Below are 21200 nucleotides of genomic sequence, written 5' to 3' on the forward strand. Positions count from 1 at the left end.
CTTGAACTCTGTCAGGCTCAGTGCCCACTTCTCTGGGGAGCCTGTTCCAGTGCCCGACCACTCAGTAAAGAAACTTTTCCTGATATCCAGATATCTCCTGTCAGAGTTTCAAGCCATTTCCTTGGGTCCTATTGCTGGTCACCAGAGAGAAGAAATCAGGGCCTCTTAGGGAAGAGAGATCTTAGAGAGTTATTCCCTCATAGGGAAGAAGTAGCCTGCAGTGAGGTCTCCTCTCAGACTTCTCTGGTCTCCCCTCCTATCTGGTCTGAACAAACCAAGTGACTTCATACTTCCTGCCCTCCAGACCGTTCCCAATCTTTGAAGCCCTCCTTTGGACAGTCTCTAACGATTTTCTATCTTTCTTATACTGTGGCACCCAAAACTGCACACGGTACTCAAGGTGAGGCTGCACCAGCACAGAGCAGAGTGGGATAATCCCTTCTCTCTACTGGCTAGCAGTATGTGGTGCTTTTACCTTTCTAGGCAGCTGAACTCCATAACAATTGCTCTCTTACTCCCCCTCCTCAGAAGCAGAGGGGAAAAGGGAGGAGAAAAGGGAAGAAGCAACTCATGGGTTGAGATAAGGATAATTTAATTAAAGGCAAAATAGTTTTTTAAGGGAAATTACTATTAATTACATAATAATGGTAAAGGGAAAAAGGAAAGGGGAAAAGGGAAGGAAAAACAAAACAAAACAAGCAAATGCTGTTATAGCTACAAGTGCAGAGCACAGTACTGTATGGGCTGCTGTGGGGGAAGTTAACTCCATCCCAGCCTGATCCAGTGCACTATATCATGCTTGATGCACCCCAGGTTGGCCTTCCTAGCTGCCAGGGCACACTGCTTGCTTATGTTCATCTTGCTGTTGACCAGAACCCCCCAGATCCTTTTCTGTGGGGCTGATCTCCAAACTCTTGTCTTCCAGTCTGTACATATAGTCAGGATTGCCCTTTCCCAGGAGCACAATCCGGCATTTACTCTTGTTAAACTTCATATTGCTGGTGATTGCCCAGCTCTCTAATTTGTCTAGATCTCTCTGCATGGCTGTACCACTCTCAATGGACTCAACAACTCAATCCAATTTGGTATCATTTGTGAACTTGCTCAGAAAACCTTCAAGTCCTACATCCAAATCATTTATGAAAACATTAAAGAAATCTGACCCTAAAATGGAGTCCTGGGGAACCCCACTAGTAACAGGTCACCATTTCAATGTAACCCCATTCACAAGAACCCTTTGGGCCCTACCCTTCAGCCAATTGTTTATCTGTCTTATTACGCTTATATTTAACTGTCTTCTGGTCAGTTTATCCAGAAGGATACTGCGAGAGACAGCATTGAAAGCTTTATTGAAATACAGAATGATTGTATCAACTGGATTCCTTTGCTCAACTAGATGGGTGATCTTGTCATGAAAGGAAATTAAGATTTTTATACATGACGTTCCCCTTGTGAACCCATGTTGGCTGTTACCAATGTCTGCCTTGTACTTCAGGTGTTTTTCAATAACTCCCAGAATAATCTTCTCTATATGTTCTCCTCAGAAGAAATCTCAGGGACATAAGGGAAGTTGGGAAAAGAAATAGTTTGTTCCTTATTTCGTGCCTATATAAGCATCCACATGTTAATATGCATCTATGCACTCTTTGTCATCAGTAGAGTCATTAGAATCTATAACATCAATACAATCAGTGGAACTTAGATGTCTATAAAACTGAGCTGTTGTGACCAGCTGGACAGACCTATCACCTAGTTCAGTGTGAAATCTCTCTCTTTAAGTTTCCTTTGATTGTGCTGTTCTTTAAAACAAGACCAAGGAGAAAGGCAGAGTTAGACCTATTCTTGTCAGAAATGTAGTAAGTATAAAGAGGAAGGTGTGAGATTCATCAGAAGGTATGGCAATCGCAGCAAAGAAACAGTTTGTAAAAGCAATTGTGAATTAACTTCTATGCAAAGAATTACACAGTCATATAATACACAGTCATATAATACACAGGCAGTGAGGTTGTCCTAAAATGGAAGCCATAATAATTACCTTAAGGAGAAAAACAGGGCAGAGAATAGAAGTAATCAAACAGGCAGGTAGAAAATAATTGCTGTTAAGAAATTATTTGAGACAGGAAGTGTGGTACACCTGCTTTAATACAAATGCTAGAAGCTTAAAAGCAAAGGTAGGAAAAGTGTTTTGCCTTAAATGAAGGCAATGCTGAAATCAGAAACCTGATGGAAGGAAAATGTTAATAATGGAAAAGTATAAAATCAGAATCACAGAATTTCTAGGTTGGAAGAGACCTCAAGATCATCGAGTCCAACCTCTGACCTAACGCTAACAGTCCCCACTAAACCATATCCCTAAGCTCTACATCTAAACGTCTTTTAAAGACTTCCAGGGATGGTGACTCCACCACTTCCCTGGGAAGCCCGTTCCAATGTCTAACAACCCTTTCAGTGAAGAAGTTCTTCCTAAGATCCAACCTAAAACTCCCCTGGCGCAACTTAAGCCCATTCCCCCTCGTCCTGTCACCAGGCACGTGGGAGAACAGGCAAACCCCCACCTCTCTACAACCTCCTTTAAGGTATCTGTAAAGAGCAATAAGGTCGCCCCTGAGCTTCCTCTTCTCCAGGCTGAACAAGCCCAGCTCCCTCAGCCGCTCCTCGTAGGACTTGTTCTCCAGGCCCCTCACCAGCTTCATCGCCCTTCTCTGGACTCACTCAAGCACCTCGATGTCCTTCTTGTAGCGAGGGGCCCAAAACTGAACACAGTACTCGAGGTGCGGCCTCACCAGAGCTGAGTACAGGGGGACAATCACCTCCCTAGCCTTGCTGGTCACACTGCTTCTTATTGAAGCCAGGATGCCGTTGGCCTTCTTGGCCACCTGAGCACACTGCTGGCTCATATTCAGCTGACTACCCACCAATACTCCCAGGTCCTTGTCTGAATGGCAGCTCTCCAACCACTCATCTCCCAGCCTGTAGCTCTGCTTGGGGTTATTGCACCCCAGGTGCAGGACCCGACACTTGGCCTTGTTAAGCTTCATGCAGTTGACCTCAGCCCATCGGTGCAGCCTATCCAGATCCTCCTGCAGAGTCTTCCTACCCTCAAGCAGATCGACACACGCACCTAGCTTGGTGTCATCTGCAAACTTACTGAGGGTGCACTCAATGCCTTCATCCCGATCATCGATGAAGATATTAAAGAGGACCGGCCCCAGCACCGAGCCCTGGGGAACGCCACTAGTGACTGGCCTCCAACTGGACTTGACTCCATTCACCACTGGCTTGCGCCAGTCCAAGCCAAGAGCAGCCAGTTTCTTGAGGAGAATGCTGTGGGGGACGGTGTCAAAAGCCTTGCTGAAGTCAAGGTAGACCACATTCACAGCCTTTCCCTCATCCACCCAGCACGTCACTTTGTCATAGAAGGGGATCAGGTTCGTCAAGCAGGACCTGCCTTTCATAAAGCCATGCTGACTGGGCCTGATCACCTGCTTGCCTTGCAAGTGCCACGTGATGACTGTCAAGAGGATCTGCTCCCTGAGCTTCCCTGGCACTGAGGTCAAACTGACAGGCCTGTAGTTCCCCGGGTCTGCCCTCCGGCCCTTCTTGTAGATGGGCGTCATTTTTGCTAGCCGCCAGTCAACTGGGACCTCCCCCAGTAGCCAGGACTGCTGATAAATGATGGTAAGTGGCTTAGCCAGCTCCTCTGCCAGTTCTCTCAGTACCCTTGGGTGGATCCCATCCGGCCCCATCAACTTGTGCACATCCAAGTGCCGTAGCAGGTCACCAACCATTTCTTCGTGGATAGTGAGGGTCACATCCTGCTCCCCATCCCCTTCCACCAGCTCAGGGTACTGAGTATCCAGAGAACAACCGGTATTGCCGCTAAAGACTGAGGCAAAGAAGGCATTAAGCACCTCCGCCTTTTCCTCATCTCTTGTAACTAAGTTTCCCCCCGCATCCAGTAAAGGATGGAGATTCTCCTTAGTCTTCCTTTTTGTGTTGATGTATTTATAGAAACGTTTTTTGTTATCTTTAACGGCAGTAGCCAGATTGAGCTCCAGATGAGCTTTGGCCTTCCTAATTTTGCCCCTGCACAGCCTCGCTACATCCTTATAGTCCTCCCTAGTGGCCTGCCCACTTTTCCAAAGATCATAAACCCTCTTTTTTCTCCTAAGATCAAGCCACAATTCTCTGTTGAGCCAGGCTGCTCTTCTTCCCCGCCAGCTCGTCTTTGGGCACGTGGGGACAGACTGTTCCTGCGCCATTAAGATTTCCCTCTTGAAGAGCGCCCAGCCTTCCTGGACTCCTCTGCCCTTCAGAACCGCCTCCCAAGGGACTCTACCAACTAGTGTCCTCAGCAGCTCAAAGTCAGCCCTCCGAAAGTCCAATACAGCAGTTTTACTGGTCCCCTTCCTGGCCTCGCCAAGAATAGTGAACTCCACCATTTCGTGGTCATTCTGCCCAAGACAGCTCCCGACAATCACATCCTCCACCAGTCCTTCTCTGTTTGTGAAGAGAAGGTCTAGCGGGGCGCCACCTCTGGTAGGCTCACTAACCAGCTGCATCAGGAAGCTATCTTCCACGCTCTCCAGAAACCTCCTAGACTGCTTTCTCTGGGCTGTGTTGTGCTTCCAGGATATGTCAGGGAAGTTGAAGTCCCCCACGAGAACAAGTGCCAACGATTTCGCAACTTCTGTCAGCTGCCTGTAGAACTCCTCATCCGTCTCCTCATCCTGCTTTGGCGGTCTATAAGAGACCCCGACCAGGACACTAGCCTTGTTGTCTCTGCCAATCCTAACCCCAAGGGACTCGACCTTGTCATTCCCAGCTTCGAGTTCTACAACATTGAAAGACTCCCTAATATAGAGAGCCACACCACCACCCCTTCTGTGCTGCCTGTCCCTTCTGAAGAGCTTATAGCCAGGCATTGCAGCACTCCATTCATGAGATTGGTCCCACCACATCTCCGTGATGGCAACCAAGTCGTAGCCTGCCTGCTGCACGATGGCTTCCAGCTCCTCCTGTTTGTTACCCATGCTGCGTGCATTGGTGTAGATGCACTTCAGCTGGGCCATTACATTATCCCCCGCTACAGGCTACAAAATATATAGGAAATGTAGCATAAATCATGCTTTTGGTGAAATAGTATACATTTAGGAGTTCTTAGTATTAAGCTAATTTAACAAAATTACCAAAATTACCACTTCAAGTACTGGAGTCGTCATAAAATGTATTCCTAGGGCTAAATAAGAAGGGTATAGCAGTCTATCTCTATTGCCATCCAAACAACTAGAGAGATAAGTACTGCAGGCCTAAAGGTCAGAGTGGCTAAGAAATAAATAGGTGACCTCAGTTACTCTGTAGACAAATGCCGAGTCACAACATGAAATGCAGGTGATATTTTTAGATGGTACCAGTAATTTTTAACAGAATTGCAAGCCCACAGGAAGAAAAGCAACCTTTTATTTGGCTCAGTAATGTGCAGGATCTCATTCAGTCTCACTGTGGAAGAACCATATGTATCAGCAACCATAAGGTACTTTCATTCAGCATCCTACATGAATATCAACAGCAAAAAAAATAAAATTCATTGCTAAACTTTAATAAGGAGAACTAGATGAAAATGAACAAACTTGTTAAAAATCTAAAGGGAATTACATACTTGCAAGCAATGAGGAAACTACTGAAGAAGGCCATACTGGTAACACAGTGCCAGTTCATACCACCTATTAAGAAATGATTGAGAAAGTGTGAAAGGAAGTCAGCACGGCTAGACAGCAAAGGAAGTTTGGTAGTAGTAGGAAGCATCTTCCAAAAAGACAAGTTGTATGTGAACAAAGAAAAGGACAGTGAAATCTAATAGGTTAGAATAGTTAGGCTGAAAAATATTTTTTGTGAAAAGCTAAGTAGTACTAACTTCCTGAGAAATGAGGAAGAAGAAGCCTTCTAGAATCTGTAAATCTGTGGATAGCCCATATAAAAGATGTTCCTGGATATGACGATGACGCTGCATAAAAGGTGAGAGAATCTGAAAATGAAGTAAAAGTTAAAAATAAGCAGAATTAACACTATGCAGCCACTAAGACTGGGAGACATGCACCTGGCAAGCGCAACAGGCTTTCTGTGAATTTCAGGACAAAACAGGTGAATTGATAATAGCTGTGTAAAACTTCTTCCATAGAAAGAAGTAGACACTTATTTCCATACACTGCATTCTCTTAGGAAGAAGTTCCACAGATCTGTTACCTACTGTATGTGAAACAAAACAAACAAGGAAGTCAACAGCAACAACAAAAAACACCACCAGGAAAAAAAAGAAAAAAGAAAAAAGCAAACAAAAAATCCCTTCTCCCTCTCCTCCCCCTTCACCCCCCCAATAAAAGGGGCAGGTAAGAGAAAAAAATAAAATAAAATAAAAAAATAAAAGGGGCAGCAAGAGAAAAAAGAAAAAGAAAAAACAACAATAACAACAACCTTCCACCCCAACAGAGTCCCACTTATTTTTTGCTTCGTTTAAAAGCTAGTAACCTTGTTGGAATGAAATATCTATCCCACCACTATAAAATATGTCCAGCTATAAAGGACATTATATGTCCTTTTGAAGCTATATGTCCTTTTGAAGTTCCTATGAAACCACCTCCCAAACAAACATGTTTTATATTTTTTTTTAGCTTTTATTTGTTTAGATAGTTAATTCAAGAAAAGCACTGAGTAATGCACTGGTTGTGAGGTGTGCAACCTATTTAAAACAAACAGTCTATTAAAATAGACTCAGATTCAGATGTACATTTATAATAAAAAATATAATAGTATCATTATTATAATTGTATAATTTCTACAATTATAATAAAAATGGGAATTAATAGGAATTAAAAAAAAAGTTTGTGAGAAATGTAGTTTCTTTTCAAAGGATGATAAAGTCTTTGATGTACAAATACTGTAGTACTTTAATCTTGTTTCTTTTTTTTTTTTTTTTAATTAGACATTCACATTTTTTGAGAGTTACATATTGCTGCATGACAGTCTTTTAAAGAATCTAGCCTGATTTAGGCAACATCCTAAGTCCTGCTTGTAGGTGGTATGAGATTGTTTTCCTGTAAGTGTAGTACTTGTGTTCAGTGAGATGTACCAAACAAGAAAAAAAGGTCACATAACTAGAGTTTATTCAATGTTTTCTTTGACATTAACTTTCATGCATGATAAAGAATCATAGAAATGAAGTTATAATTTTGGAAACATTGGTAAGATACATGCATGTGTGGTTATACATTAATGATTTGTACAGTATGTTTGCTTATACACAGAACACATTAATTGAAAAGGGTTGGTACACAGAGCTGTGCTATACTGATACTTGGAATACAAAATAAACACTATTTCTTAGGATATATCTGCAGAAAAAAATGTGTTTGATATTGTACTTCCATTTCTAATGACAGAATGTATGTTTGTAGATAAATGTTTTGTAGGAACTCTTTGTTTACATATAAGTTGCAGCAGTTTTGTGTTTATAATATAAAATAAAAATTTTATAAAAATGCTCAAAGGTATGTAAAAGGCAAGTAATATCATTATCTGATAGTACTTTAATGTTTCCTCCATGTCCCAAATCTTTATTTCCTGATAACACAATTATCTGATACCTGATGTCTTATGCTTAGATGCCTTTGAACTGAGACATCTATTAAACTCAGATTTTGGATCTGATACTCTGTCTCTCCTGAATTTATTACATATTTGGCCTTGAAAGTTACTAAATATGAAGACATCAAGTTTTTGTCTCATTTTGTTTTCTGCTGCAAGGGGAGGATATGGCTCATAAGATGTCTTCTGCAGATATAAAGGGAATATCCAGTCAAGGTATGTCAAAAAAATGTAATTATTATGTCAAGTGCTTTATCAAAAAAATATATATATATTCTGAAAATGTACTAATGGGATGGGTTCTTACCAACATTTTTGTTCCAGTTTCATCAGAAATACTAACTCAGATAATTGCCCACATTATATTTACTGAACTGCTACATATTTGTGGGGGTTGGTTTTCTTCCAACTTGCTCAAATTACTTTTGACTTTATAGGTTTGAATTTAGTTCTCCTCAGAACTAGAAATGGTCAGGGAAGAAATATGGTTTTCACTGTCTTTTTTTTTTTTTCCTAGAACTTTGTGGCATATGAAAAAATTTTGAAGATTTCTGTTATTCTTGAAATATTAGTCAGCAACAGTTTTCTTACAGTATTCATTGGTTTTAGCACTTCAGTTCTGTCTATCTCCAGACCAGCTCTTTGACAGATGTTGGAATCTATATATGTCAGTTCAGGAACAACAAAGGGAATCATTTTGGGACTTGTTTCTGGGTTTGAAAGAAAGATCCCTTGAAATTAAGAACAACATTTTGATTGATTAAGTTGGAGGAGTCAAAGTAGTCACACTCCTTTTTTTTTATTTTCTTTTTTCCTTTTTCAAAACAAACAACAAACAATCAAACAAAAAAATGTCCTATTAAAAACCAAGGACTTACATATGTTAGATGAAAAGCAAAGACTGCTTCAGATAAATGTAACCCTTATAGTACAGTAAAACAAATAGAAAATATCATCTTTTTTTTTTTTTTTTTTTTTTTTTTTTTTTTTCAGCTATATCTCAAGATCAGGAAGAGAGAGAAAAGTGAACAAAAAATATTTTCTAAAGCTTCAAAATCAGGGTGGGTGCTTGGTTTGTCATGCATAATGTCTTCTGCTAAATAAACAGTCAGTTGTATTAGTTTTAGCTTTCACATCTTTATTTTACAGTAAATCTGTAGTTTCAGAGAGGAAAAGAGACTTTCCCAATCAGAAAACAAATATGTACTATGGGATTTCTCTTTGCAAATCTGTCTCTCTTCAGTCTTTAGTATCCTTTATGTCTTTAGTATATACAGGGGTTTCTCATTGCAGGATATGGCTAATCCTACAAGATGTACAGGAGGGTTGTTGCTCAACTGAAAGACATCTTCAGAAGTATCATAGATACATTATATACAAATTTCATTTTTCCCAGTTTTGGTTTGATTTCAGTGAAGTAATGTATAAGTTCAAAGTTGCATTGGTCTACATTTGCTACTTCTTGATTCTTTTCAGACGTATTATTAATATAACTTATTTTATTAATTATTTTCTTTTTAATTGCTATACAATAAATTATTTTCTTTAACTTTTCCTTTCACCTCAGTGGATTGGAAGTATCTTGTTTAGGTAAATCTACATGACATATACCAATAATGACAATTACAAAAAGAAATAATGAGATACAAATAATGTGTATTGAGAAAAATTATAGGCAGTAGAGATTCAGTTATCAGCTCAGCTTAAACTTTATAAATTGCTTTCCAAGTAAAATATAACCTGTTCTTTTTAGCAGTAATGACCTGAGAAAGAAGTAATGAAAATATGGCTGAGAGGTCATAGCTTGACACATCAAATATGTTCAGTATTTGAATACATCTTTGAGAAACGCCTGTTGATAGGTGTGCAGGTTAGGTGTACAGACAGATAAGTGTGTAGAAGAAGGAGAATAAGGAGTAGGATAATAGTAATAATAAATAATAATAATGAGGAAGAGGAGAAAGAGGTGGGAAAGGAAGGAAAATGTTTTAGTGTTTTATATTTTGTCTTTTTCTCTCAATACCCAAACCTAGTTTAATTAGCAATAAATTAATTTTCCCCATGTATAATCAGTTTTGCCTATGACAGCAAGAGCAACTGGTAAGTGCTGTCCCTGTCTTTACCTTGACCCATGTGTTTCTCTATTGTATGTTCTCCCCCATCCTGCTGACGTGGGAGCATGAGAGGGGCTGGGTGGGCATCTGCCAGCCAGTAAAGGTCAAAAACCATATGTGTTGTTTTTCTATGGACCAGAGAAACCACAAAGCTTTTTCCTATGTATTTCCACATATGGGATCCTTTCTCTCTTCAACATAGCAGGGGATGTATATTTTTATACCAGTACAAATTTGCTTGGAGAAGAACACTTCAGTATTTAGTTCCTGAGAAAGTCAGCTGAACATAAATACCACATATTCTAGACTTCATTTGACAAAAACTTATTGGATAATAACAACTAAAGTTAAAGTCAGCTATATTCATTTAAGGTGATAATTTGTTTTGTTTTATTGAAAAATATCTGCTATATTTATTTCCATCATAGGCAAAATATTCAGAGAAAAAAATCTGTCTGCATTTCCATCCAGATAATTTCTAACATAAATTTTTCAAGATGTTTTACCTAGCTGAAGCTGAAATCAAGATTCTAAGTATTATTGTAGGTTCAATATTGTGGGTAGAGTTAAAGTAGAATAGCCTAATCAGAAACAGTAGTCATAATAGAGGTGTATTATAACTCAATTAACAGTTTAAGGTGTTATTTGTATAGTTTTTGCTATGGGACTTAGAGGTGTACTGACGCATGTTGTTTAAGCACTTGGAGGCTTTCAGAAGTGTAACTCCTAGGCTACGTACACAGCATTACAATAAGAGGCTTTCAGTAGATGTTTTAAAATAATTTTGAATTATTTGATATTAATGAAGATGACAGAATCCCAACACAGAATCACCCAAAATAAACTGTAATACTAGAGATGCTTTTCCACTCCTCCCTCCCTCCAAACTGCCCACCATGCTCCCTTGTAATATTGTAAAGAAAGATAGTTATTCTTCATATACTAAGAAATCCATCCCAGGGTGCCCTGAGCTGGAGGACCGGGACGGTGGGGATGACAAACTCCCAACTGACCCTGAACGTGAGCGGGATTTGCTACTCCACCTGGATCCCTACAAGTCCATGGGTCCGGATGGGATTCATCCCCGGGTGCTGAAAGAGCTGGCGGACGTCATCGCGGAACCTCTCTCAATTATTTTTCAACAATCGTGGGAATTTGGAGAGGTCCCAGTAGACTGGAAGCTGGCAAATGTTGTGCCGATTTTCAAGAAGGGTCAGAAAGAAGACCCTAGCAATTACAGGCCTGTCAGTCTCACGTCAGTGCCCGGTAAAATCATGGAGAAGATGGTTCTCAAACTTATTGAGGCGCACCTGGGGGACAAAGCAGTCATTGGTCCCAGCCAGCATGGGTTTCTGAATGGTAGGTCCTGCCTAACTAACCTGATTTCCTTTTATGATAAGATCACCCGTATGGTGGACCAAGGGAAACCAGCTGATGTGATTTTTTTGGACTTCAGCAAGGCTTTTGTCACGGTTTCCCATAGGATCCTACTGGACAAAATGTCCACCATACAGCTAAATAAAAACATCATACGATGGGTGAGCAATTGGCTAACGGGCAGGGCCCAAAGGGTTATGGTAAATGGGGCTGCGTCAGGCTGGCGGGCGGTCACCAGTGGGGTCTCTCAAGGCTCCATTTTAGGGCCGGTACTTTTCAATATTTTTATAAACGATCTGGATGTAGGAATAGAAGGTATTTTGAGCAAGTTTGCTGATGACACCAAACTTGGAGGAGTTGTGGACTTGAATGAGGGTGGAAAGGCCTTACAGAGGGATCTGGATAGGTTGGAGAGCTGGGCGATCACCAACCGCATGAAGTTCAATAAGAGCAAGTGCCGGGTCCTGCACCTGGGACGGGGAAACCCTGGCTGCATGTACAGACTGGGCGATGAGACGCTGGAGAGCAGCCTAGAAGAGAGGGATCTGGGGGTCGTGGTAGACAGCAAGTTGAATATGAGCCAGCAGTGTGTCCTGGCAGCCAGGATGGCCAACCGTGTCCTGGGGTGCATCAAGCACGGCATCGCTAGTAGGTCAAGGGAGGTGGTTGTCCCGCTCTACTCTGCGCTGGTGCGGCCTCACCTCAAGTACTGTGTGCAGTTCTGGGTACCACAGTATAAAAAGGACATGAAACTGTTGGAGAGTGTCCAGAGAAGGGCGACGAAGCTGGTGAGGGGCCTGGAGAACAAGTCCTACGAGGAGCGGCTGAGGGAGCTGGGCTTGTTCAGCCTGGAGAAGAGGAGGCTGAGGGGAGACCTCATCACAGTCTACAACTTCCTCGTAAGGGGGTGTTGAGAGGCAGGAGACCTTTTCTCCATTAACACCAGTGACAGAACCCGCGGGAACGGGGTTAAGCTGAGGCAGGGGAAATTTAGGTTTGACATCAGGAGGGGGTTCTTCACAGAGAGGGTGGTTGCACACTGGAACAGGCTCCCCAGGGAAGTGGTCACTGCACCGAGCCTGCCTGAATTTAAGAAGAGATTGGACTGTGCACTGAGTCACATGGTCTGAACTTTTGGGTAGACCTGTGCGGTGTCAAGAGTTGGACTTGATGATCCTTAAGGGTCCCTTCCATCTCAGGATATTCTATGATTCTATAAATACCATTCTGAAGTGGAAGATAAATTCTGTATGTTAATTTAACAAAGTGTCAGTCTAGAATGAAGACATAACCCCACCACCTCACCTGTGGAGTTCACGGCTATGCTTGTCAGAGTCTTCTTACCTTTTTCTGCAGTAGTTTGCTTGGGTGATCTCAGAGATGCATCTTCTGTCTTCCTCCATTGAAACAAGATACTATTCTGGTGATTAGCTGGGAGTCCTATGTGTTGCAACTAATGGCAGACACATTTTGAAGTATAAGAAAACATAGTCAGAAACTCTAACTCAGAATACAACAAAGGAACTTATCTGTACTTGTGTAAGAACAATTAAATACGATGACTATAAACTTAGTCTTCAGGACCTTAGATGAAGTTTCTTCAGGAGGAATTAACAGACACTTGATCACTGAAATATCTGTTATTTACATCTCCTGTCCTTTTGTATATGTTCCAAAAATAGAACTGCTGAGGCCCTGATTTGGGAAAATTTCCACATAAACTGAAGTTCTCTTGACTGTAATGCAAGATATACAGTTTGATTATCAAACAGAGCCAAATGCAAATTCTGATGAGATTTAACAGGCTCTTGACTGCTTTTGTATATAGAGGTAAAATTTTCAGCAAGAAAAATACTGCTTGCTAAGACACGTTAGAGACCTGTTGTAGTCTTACTGCTATTTTAAAGATGAAAATGTTTGTTCTAGTAGTCCCTAGAATAGAATAAATCAGTACATCATAGAGAAGGGCACATATGAATATTAGTAATGAAAATGAATTGGTTGTGTAATTGGCAATACTTATCAAACTATAGATAAATTCAGGTAGTTTATGTATGCATCTATTCATGTCAGTTGTCATCTATTCCATGACTGGAAAATTCACCCCAAAGAAAGACATAAATACAGGGATTCAGTGCTCTCCACTCTGAAACACTAGGACATTAATGCTCCTCTCACTGTCCCCTTGCAACAATCTTTAAAGATTTGGGGCTCAAAAAACCCTCATTCTTAAAATAAATAAATAAATATTGAAGGCTATGCAGCAAGAAAAGGCAAGGGTCTATGACAGATCATCTATCATCAGTGACTGAGTGAACCCTAAGGTGAAAGGAAACATATCTTACCGTAGCACTAACAAACTGTAAAAGTGAAAGGACACTGTCTCCTCATGGTAGTTGCTGATGCAATGGTGTGCTCTGAATGTTGCAAATGAATTTAGATGAAACCTTTAAAGACTGCTAGTTAACCATAAACCATGATTGCAATTCAGTGGTTAGGAACCAATTAAGTGTATTGCACTTGAGGCAAAGAATGAAAGAGTAAGTTACTATCAAATTTTAATGCATAAAACAACCTCACAGTTCAGCACACTAGCTTTCCAATCTTAAAGAAAAACATACCAAAGACAATTAAAACATTCTGAATGCACCCAGGTGTAAATACACTTGAATGCAATTACTGAAGAAAATTATTTTATATCAGTAGAAGTATGAACATTCACTTAATCTCAGCTGTGCAATCAACCTTTAGGGCTGCTTAATGCTAATAGAGTTTATAGTCAAATGCCTTTCTCAAATAATTAAAAAAAAAAAAAAAAGTGGTCAAGGTCTGATCCTGATAACTTCAAAGTGTGCAAACATTTGGGCACTGACTTCTGCTTATAGGACCTTGCCTCCTTGGTCTTTACCAATTACTGTTAGGAATACTTACTAGAGTACAAGATGGACCCTGTCTATCAGATCCTGCCCTGAGACACTCAGGGGAGTCACCTCTTCTTCTAGCCCTAGGGAGCTCCCAGTCCCAGAAGATCTTTATGGCTGCATGGGCAGGCATGTACTTTTAACTCCCCTGTGGACCCACATTCTGCATTGCAAGTTCTGAGCATTAAAATTCTGCTAAAACAGTTTCTCCTCCCATGGGTTTGACTTCTGTCTTTTCATCAGTCAATGCGCATTAATTTGGATAGGACTTAATTTCTTAGCATTTTAATTTTTGTTTATTTATTTGTTTGTTTGTTTTTAATTTTATTCTTGTTTTGGCTTTCTCATCTTCCTTTCTGATAAATAAAATGATTTAAAATAAGAACCATAGCTGACGACTTAGTTACTTGAGATTCTTCATCTTCTCTCTTTTCCCTCTTTTTTTCTGCAGTGTCCATATGAAACCCTGCAATTCAACTTCCTAGCACTGTCTCCAACCTGAAAATCAATTTTGCTGCTTAGATTCTTCTGCTAGAAAGAAATGAAATTGGAATCAAATTCAGGGATACCAGTTGTGATCCTGAAACTTCTTCTTAAGGAACACAGAAGTGTTTATTAGTGTAAAATAGGATTTTGTTTGAAGATTTGTCCAAGTTACTTCTGTAATGATGTACAGTTTGTGGTTGCATTTTTTTTTTTTTTAATCAAGTCAAGTAGGCAGGACAGAAGGTTGGCTTGACTGAACAGAGATCTAGAGTTTACGTGGAAAAAGAAAGTGCATGGCCATTGGAAACAAGGTCAGGCAACATAGGAGGACTACAAGGATGCTGTTCACCTTTATATCAAGAAAATGTATGCAACCAAAGCTCAATTACAGTTAAAACTAGACAGAATTGTGGGGAATGATAAGTGGTTTTTGTTTGTTTGTTTGTTTGTTCATTTTTTAAATATGCATTAACAGAAAAAGGAAGACCAGAGAAAACATTGGTCCATTACTTGAAGCCACCTCACAAGCAAGGATACAGACAAAGCAAAGACATTCAATGCCTTCTTTTCCTGTGTCTCAGACACTGCCGATGAGCTCTGACACCCAAGGTACCCTGAGCTGGAGGGTTGTGACTGTAGTAATGATAAACTCCCAGCCAACCCTGAACTTGTGTGGGATTTGCTGCTCCACCTGGATGTATATAAGTTAATGGAGCTCAATGGGATTCATCCCAGGGCACGCAAAAACTAGAAGATGTCATTGTGAGACCTCTCAATAATTTTTCAACCGTCTTTTGAATGTGGAGAGGTCCAAACTGTCTGGAAGCTGGCAAATATTATTCCGGTTTTAAAGAAGGACAAATAAGACCCTGCTAATTACACTCTTGTCAGTTTCACTTCTGTGCCTGGTAAAAATATGGAGAAAATTATTCTGCGAGTTATTGAAAAACACCTGAAGAGCAATGCAGTCATTATTCAGTATCTTTCTGGATAAAATGTCAAGCATACAAACATAAACATAAAAACATAACGCAATGTGTGAACATTTGGCTTGTGGGTTGGGCTTAAAGGGTTACAGTAAATGGGATTGCATCAGGCTGTCAGCCAGTCACAACTGGGATTCCCCAGGACTCCATTTTAGGGTCAGCTCCCATTAATGTTTTTGTAAGTGACTTGGATACAGGACTTGAAGGTATACTAAATAAGTTCATGGATGACACTAATTTGGGAGGAGCTATTGACTCCCTTAAGGGTAGAGAGGCCTTGCAGAGAGATCTTGACAAATTAGAGAGATGGGCTATCACCATCAATATGAATTTTAATAAGAGCAAGTATCAGATTCTGCACCTGAGCAAGGGCAACCCTGGCTATACGTACAGACTGGGGGACAAGAGGCTGGAGATTAGCCCCACAGAAAGGGAACTGGGGGTTTTGGTCAACAGCAAGGTGAACATGAGCCAGCAGTGTGTCCTGGAAGCCAGCAAGGCCAACCATATCCTGGAATGCATCAAGTACGGCATTGCTAGTCATTTTAGGGAAATGATTGTCCCGCTCTACTCTGTGCTGGTGAGGCATCATCCTGAGAACTGCATGCAGTTTTGGGCACCACAGTATAAAAAGGACGTAGAACTATTAGAGAGTATCCAAAGGAGGACTATGAAGATCATGAAGGGCCTGGAGGGCAAGATATATGAGGAATGGCTGAGGTCTCTTGGTTTGTTCAGACCAGGGAAGAGGAAACTGAACGGAGGCCTCCTGGCAGCCTGCAGCTTCTTCATAAGGGGAGCAGAGGGGCAGGCACTGAGCTCTTCTCTCTGGTGACTAGTGATGGGACTTCAAAGAATAGTGTGAAGCTGTGTCAGGGATGGTTCAGGCTGGATATTAGGAAAAGGTTATTCACTGACAGGGTGGTTGGGCACTTGGAACAGGTTTCCCAGGAAAGCAGTCATTGCATTGAGGCTGACAGAGTTCAAGAAGCATTTGGACAATGCTCTCAGACAAATAGTCTAATTTTGTGGGTGGTCCCATTGGACTTAATGGAGTTGGACTCCCAGGATTAGACTTGATGATTCTTTTTGGTCCCTTCCAACTCAGGATAGTCTATGATTCTATACCAGGATGTGTGTTTCATCTTACCCTTGTGCTTATCCTTTCAATTTTATTATTTTAGTCTGACATTACACTAATAACATCTTCAATGTAGCCTTAAAAATGATCTTTACAAAGTCTTTTGATAGCATATGCAATTTACAATATTTCTACATAAAGTTTCCTGGTGTGTACTCACTCTGCTATGCTACTGCTTTGAACCTTTATCTAAAATTGTTGCTTGTATGCATTGGATTTTGTTGTCTAATATACCCTCACAGTACTATATAGATACTTCAAATCCCTAAATAAATCAGTGTGCTTCCCATTTTCCCCTTCATTAGTGCTACTTCAGGATTATTTCCTCTTATTAACACCATAAGATTTATCACCCTAGTAAAGAGGAAGGTCTACAATCCAATACACCTGGGATTATTCTGTTTTGTTTTTCCCTTTCTCTAATATATATTGAACAAAATAACTGTTTAGCATTTCTTAAACATCTGTGAATTTCCTTGTAACTGGATAGTTTCATCTTGTCCTTTGAGTTTTTTAAAGTGTTCTCACACTTGATAGATAGGAGCTAAAATCATGATTTAAATCTTGAAAACTGTGCCTTCATTATTGTGGTGGCTTTACTCAGGTGGGCAGCAGAGCTCCACCACAACCACTCTCTCACTCCCCCTCTCCTCAAAGAGGAAGGGGAAGAAAATACAACACAGAGAACTCGAGGTTTGAGATGAGAAAGATTTAATTGAAGGGAAAGGGAATGGGGAGAAAAAGAAACCACAGAAACAGTGAAACCACAGAAACAGAAAAGTCCGCGCGGAAGCACAGAGAGAAGGGAAAAAAATATTCTCTACTTCCCATCAACGAGAGATGTTCGGCCACGTCCTGGGAAGCAGGGCCTCAAAATGTGTAGTGGTTGTTCAGGAGGAACAGCCACCTCCCTCATTAGAGCCCCCCTTTTTATTGCTGAGTGTGACATCAGGTGTTATGGAATATCCCTTTGGTTGGTTTAAGTCAGCTGCCCTGGCGATGTCCCCTCCCCATCACTTGCCCACCCCCAGCCTGCTGGCTCCTGGGGGCTTGGAAGGAGTCCTGATGCTGTGCCAGCACTATGCAGCAATAGACACAACACTGGAGTGATATCAGTGCTGTTCCAGCTACGAGTGCAGAGCACAGCACTGTGTGGGCTGCTGCAGGGAAAAGGTGACCCCAGCTCAGGCAGACACAACACAATTGTTAAAACCAAGCATTCACATACAAAGAGTCTTTTTGAGTATTTACTTCTTAAATTTCAAGTTTCTCTTGATATCAAGTAGAACTGAAAATATGATTTTCTACCCCATTGCTAATAAATATCAAGATTTTCATCTAATAACATGACTCTAGGAGTTATGGGTCCGTTAAAGAAAGAAAAAAGCATTAACTATTGTGGAGGATGAAACCAAGGGAACATGCAATAGTGATTTTTTCAAACATTATATGAGATGTTTTGTGAACATGTAATTTAGACATAAATAGGTACAAAGCATCTGCTAATGACTTTTCAAATTTGAGGCATGCTGGAGGCATTTCAAAGAATATTCAAGCACAGCTTGAGAGAACAGACAGTACAAAGGGAAGGCTGCACATAGATCTGGTTCTCTATATTTTGTATAAAGCATCAATAGGAGCTTTAACATTTCTCTGCAGAAAACCTGTGATGTATAGAAAAGAATAAGGGAGAATAGGAGACTTTCCTGCATAAACTATCACTAAGTGATTGTGGAAATTTAACATTTAAACAGCCCATTTCTTTAAACAATAATAGAACTATTTTCTAGGACAGTAATTGTGGATTATTTGTATTGTGCCTATATAATTAAAGACATGTGCCCATGCCTGTATGTATATATGTATATGTATACATACATATGTATACTTATATATATATGTATGTATATATATATGTATATATATATATGTATATGTATAAAATGAAAGCAGAGATATTGTGTGAAAGACAAATGTGTCAAAATGAATTTGTTCAACTACACCTGTACTTTTTTCATATGCTTAACATTAACTATGCTAATGAGTTATTCCTTCATTTCAATAATTCAGACATTATCAGCTGTGAAGTGTTTGGTAAATGTTAATTCTATACAGGACACACATTTTTTATTTTCTTAAATCCATTGTTGATTAATACTTTTCTGAAAGAAGAAATGTTGGAGTATGATGCTCTTTAAACTTACAGAATCACTGTTTAGTCCCTCACTGAGTGAAAAAAACTAGCAAAAAGAAATCTGCAAAAGAAAGATACATTTAAATACCACCTAACTAGATACGTGGAAACAAAGTGAGATGTGAGATGTGAGAATGTGTCCATTCCATTCACATTTACATAAATTCCTTCTGTTTCATACTTCTCACTGCTATACTGAGTTTTGTTTAGATGTTTTGAGTTATGAGGTTTAAGTCAATTTTTCTTCTTTCTCCTAAATCTCCAAGATTTGTTCATATTTTCAATTATGTATTTTTTTTTTCAGTTAGCAAAATTTTAGCAAATCAAATACTCATTCTTATATAGAAAGATTTGAGTGAAAATTTGAATCATTTTATAATTTTAACAGTTTATGACAATATAATCTCAGTTTGAGTCAATATTATTGTTTCTACTATGTTATGATTGTACTTGGTTGTGAAGTAGAAGTTCTGCTCACTGCAGCTTGATAACTGAAAATGAACGGTGTGGAACTGAAATGCAATCAGGCAGGAAAGATTAATTACAAAAACTTACTCACTCAAATAGTTCTCAAAAATCATGAGACCTTTATTGCTTCTGTGATATGAATACTAAGTAACAGTGATCGCCACATTGCAACTTTATATCATTATATTTTGTGAAATACCAAGTAAGACCTCTGTTAAGCATCTTTTTTTTTTTTTTCTGTGAATTTGAGAATTTGATCTGAATACTTTTGCCTTTTTTATTTTTATTTTTTATATATAAGAAAAATAACAGAAATTAATGGAAAATATAAAGGATCTCTACAGAGTGAGTTGACACATGAAAGACTGATTCCAGATGTATATTCCATATACGCATATATATGCATATGCATACATATACTCACACACACATAAATCTGATATATATATATTTATTATTGTTATATATTTCTTAAAATAATAGTGATACTTTGTAATTCCTTACTGTTTCTTGAATGAATTACTGTTATATCACTACAAACCTATATAATTCTTGAACAGAGATATGGCTTTAATATTCATTATAGAAACATCAATATTTATGTTCTCCAGGACATAAAAGTGAATGGATGTTCACTGGTTTTATATGAATACACAGGAAGACTCTGAGGCCCTTGGAAAGCTGCATATTCTACATAAATGCTTTATAAACCCTTAAAAAGGACCAAATATAACTGCATGAAAATGAGATATACTTACTTAGTATACCACTAACACCTATAGAACTGTTCAAATCCTCTGTAGAGAGTAAACAGGTTGTACTTCACTTCAATGTATATGTGCTAAATTAGTCTCATGTGGACAATTACTTTTGAAGAATATTATACCATAGTGGGAAAAAATCTTTCACCTTCAGGTTTACATCTTTCTGTAAGGCTTCTTAATGATGTTTCTGTCTTATTCTGATCTATGCTACTTTTTCCATGGTTCTGTAAACTTAATGTCAGACTGCAGTAGTTATTGTGTGTTCCCACTGTGTTCATCAGAACATATAATCAAGGCTGGCAAGTTTAACTGTGAAGTATGAAAACTCTGTCTCTGGTGGCATGGAGTATTGCCTGACTAGCAGAAATGTATTTTGTCAACATCAGTGATTTTTTTCTCCCTTTTCATACACAGATTGAGACACTCATTAATCATGATCAGTAAATCATTCATCTATGTTAGTTTTTATACAGAAGATCACTACAATTTTGTTTCTCCTATTCTTACTGTTTATTCTCTGTTGACTGCACAAAACTGAACATCATGCTAGCTAAGTTTTGACCATTGGAGGTGAAATATAAATTATTTCAGCTAATCTGCCATTCAGTGTTTCCAATGGGTAAGTGAAACAAGGAGCCTTTATTATTATTATTATTATTATTATTATTATTATTATTATTATTATTATTATTATTTTAATAACAGATAATGTCATGTATTTGATTAGATATATGACAAAAATTGCTCTAGGAGTTTCCATTTTATCTGTATACACTACAGAGATTCATACACTTCTTTATCACTCTTTTCCTCCCTGCTTTATGTTTGAGGCGTGGGTGAAAGGAGTATGATTTCTTAGCTTCTATGTATTATAGAAACTAATACCAATTTTCTGTTGTGAGACAAATCACATAGAATTAAGTGAATCTTGGAAGCATATTGCACATCAACTGCAGAAAAAATTATTGCTCACCCTTCAGTGCAATGATCACTTTTTGTTTTGATGTTGCTTTCAACTAGAGAAAACTTATGACAGACATGCAAAGTCATATTCAGCCAAAAATCTTTTCAAAGTTATACAGAAATTATTGTTGATGTAAACAAAGGT

The sequence above is a fragment of the Aythya ferina genome (assembly GCF_964211825.1).
Source record: "Aythya ferina genome assembly, chromosome: 2".
NCBI lineage: Eukaryota > Metazoa > Chordata > Aves > Anseriformes > Anatidae > Aythya > Aythya ferina.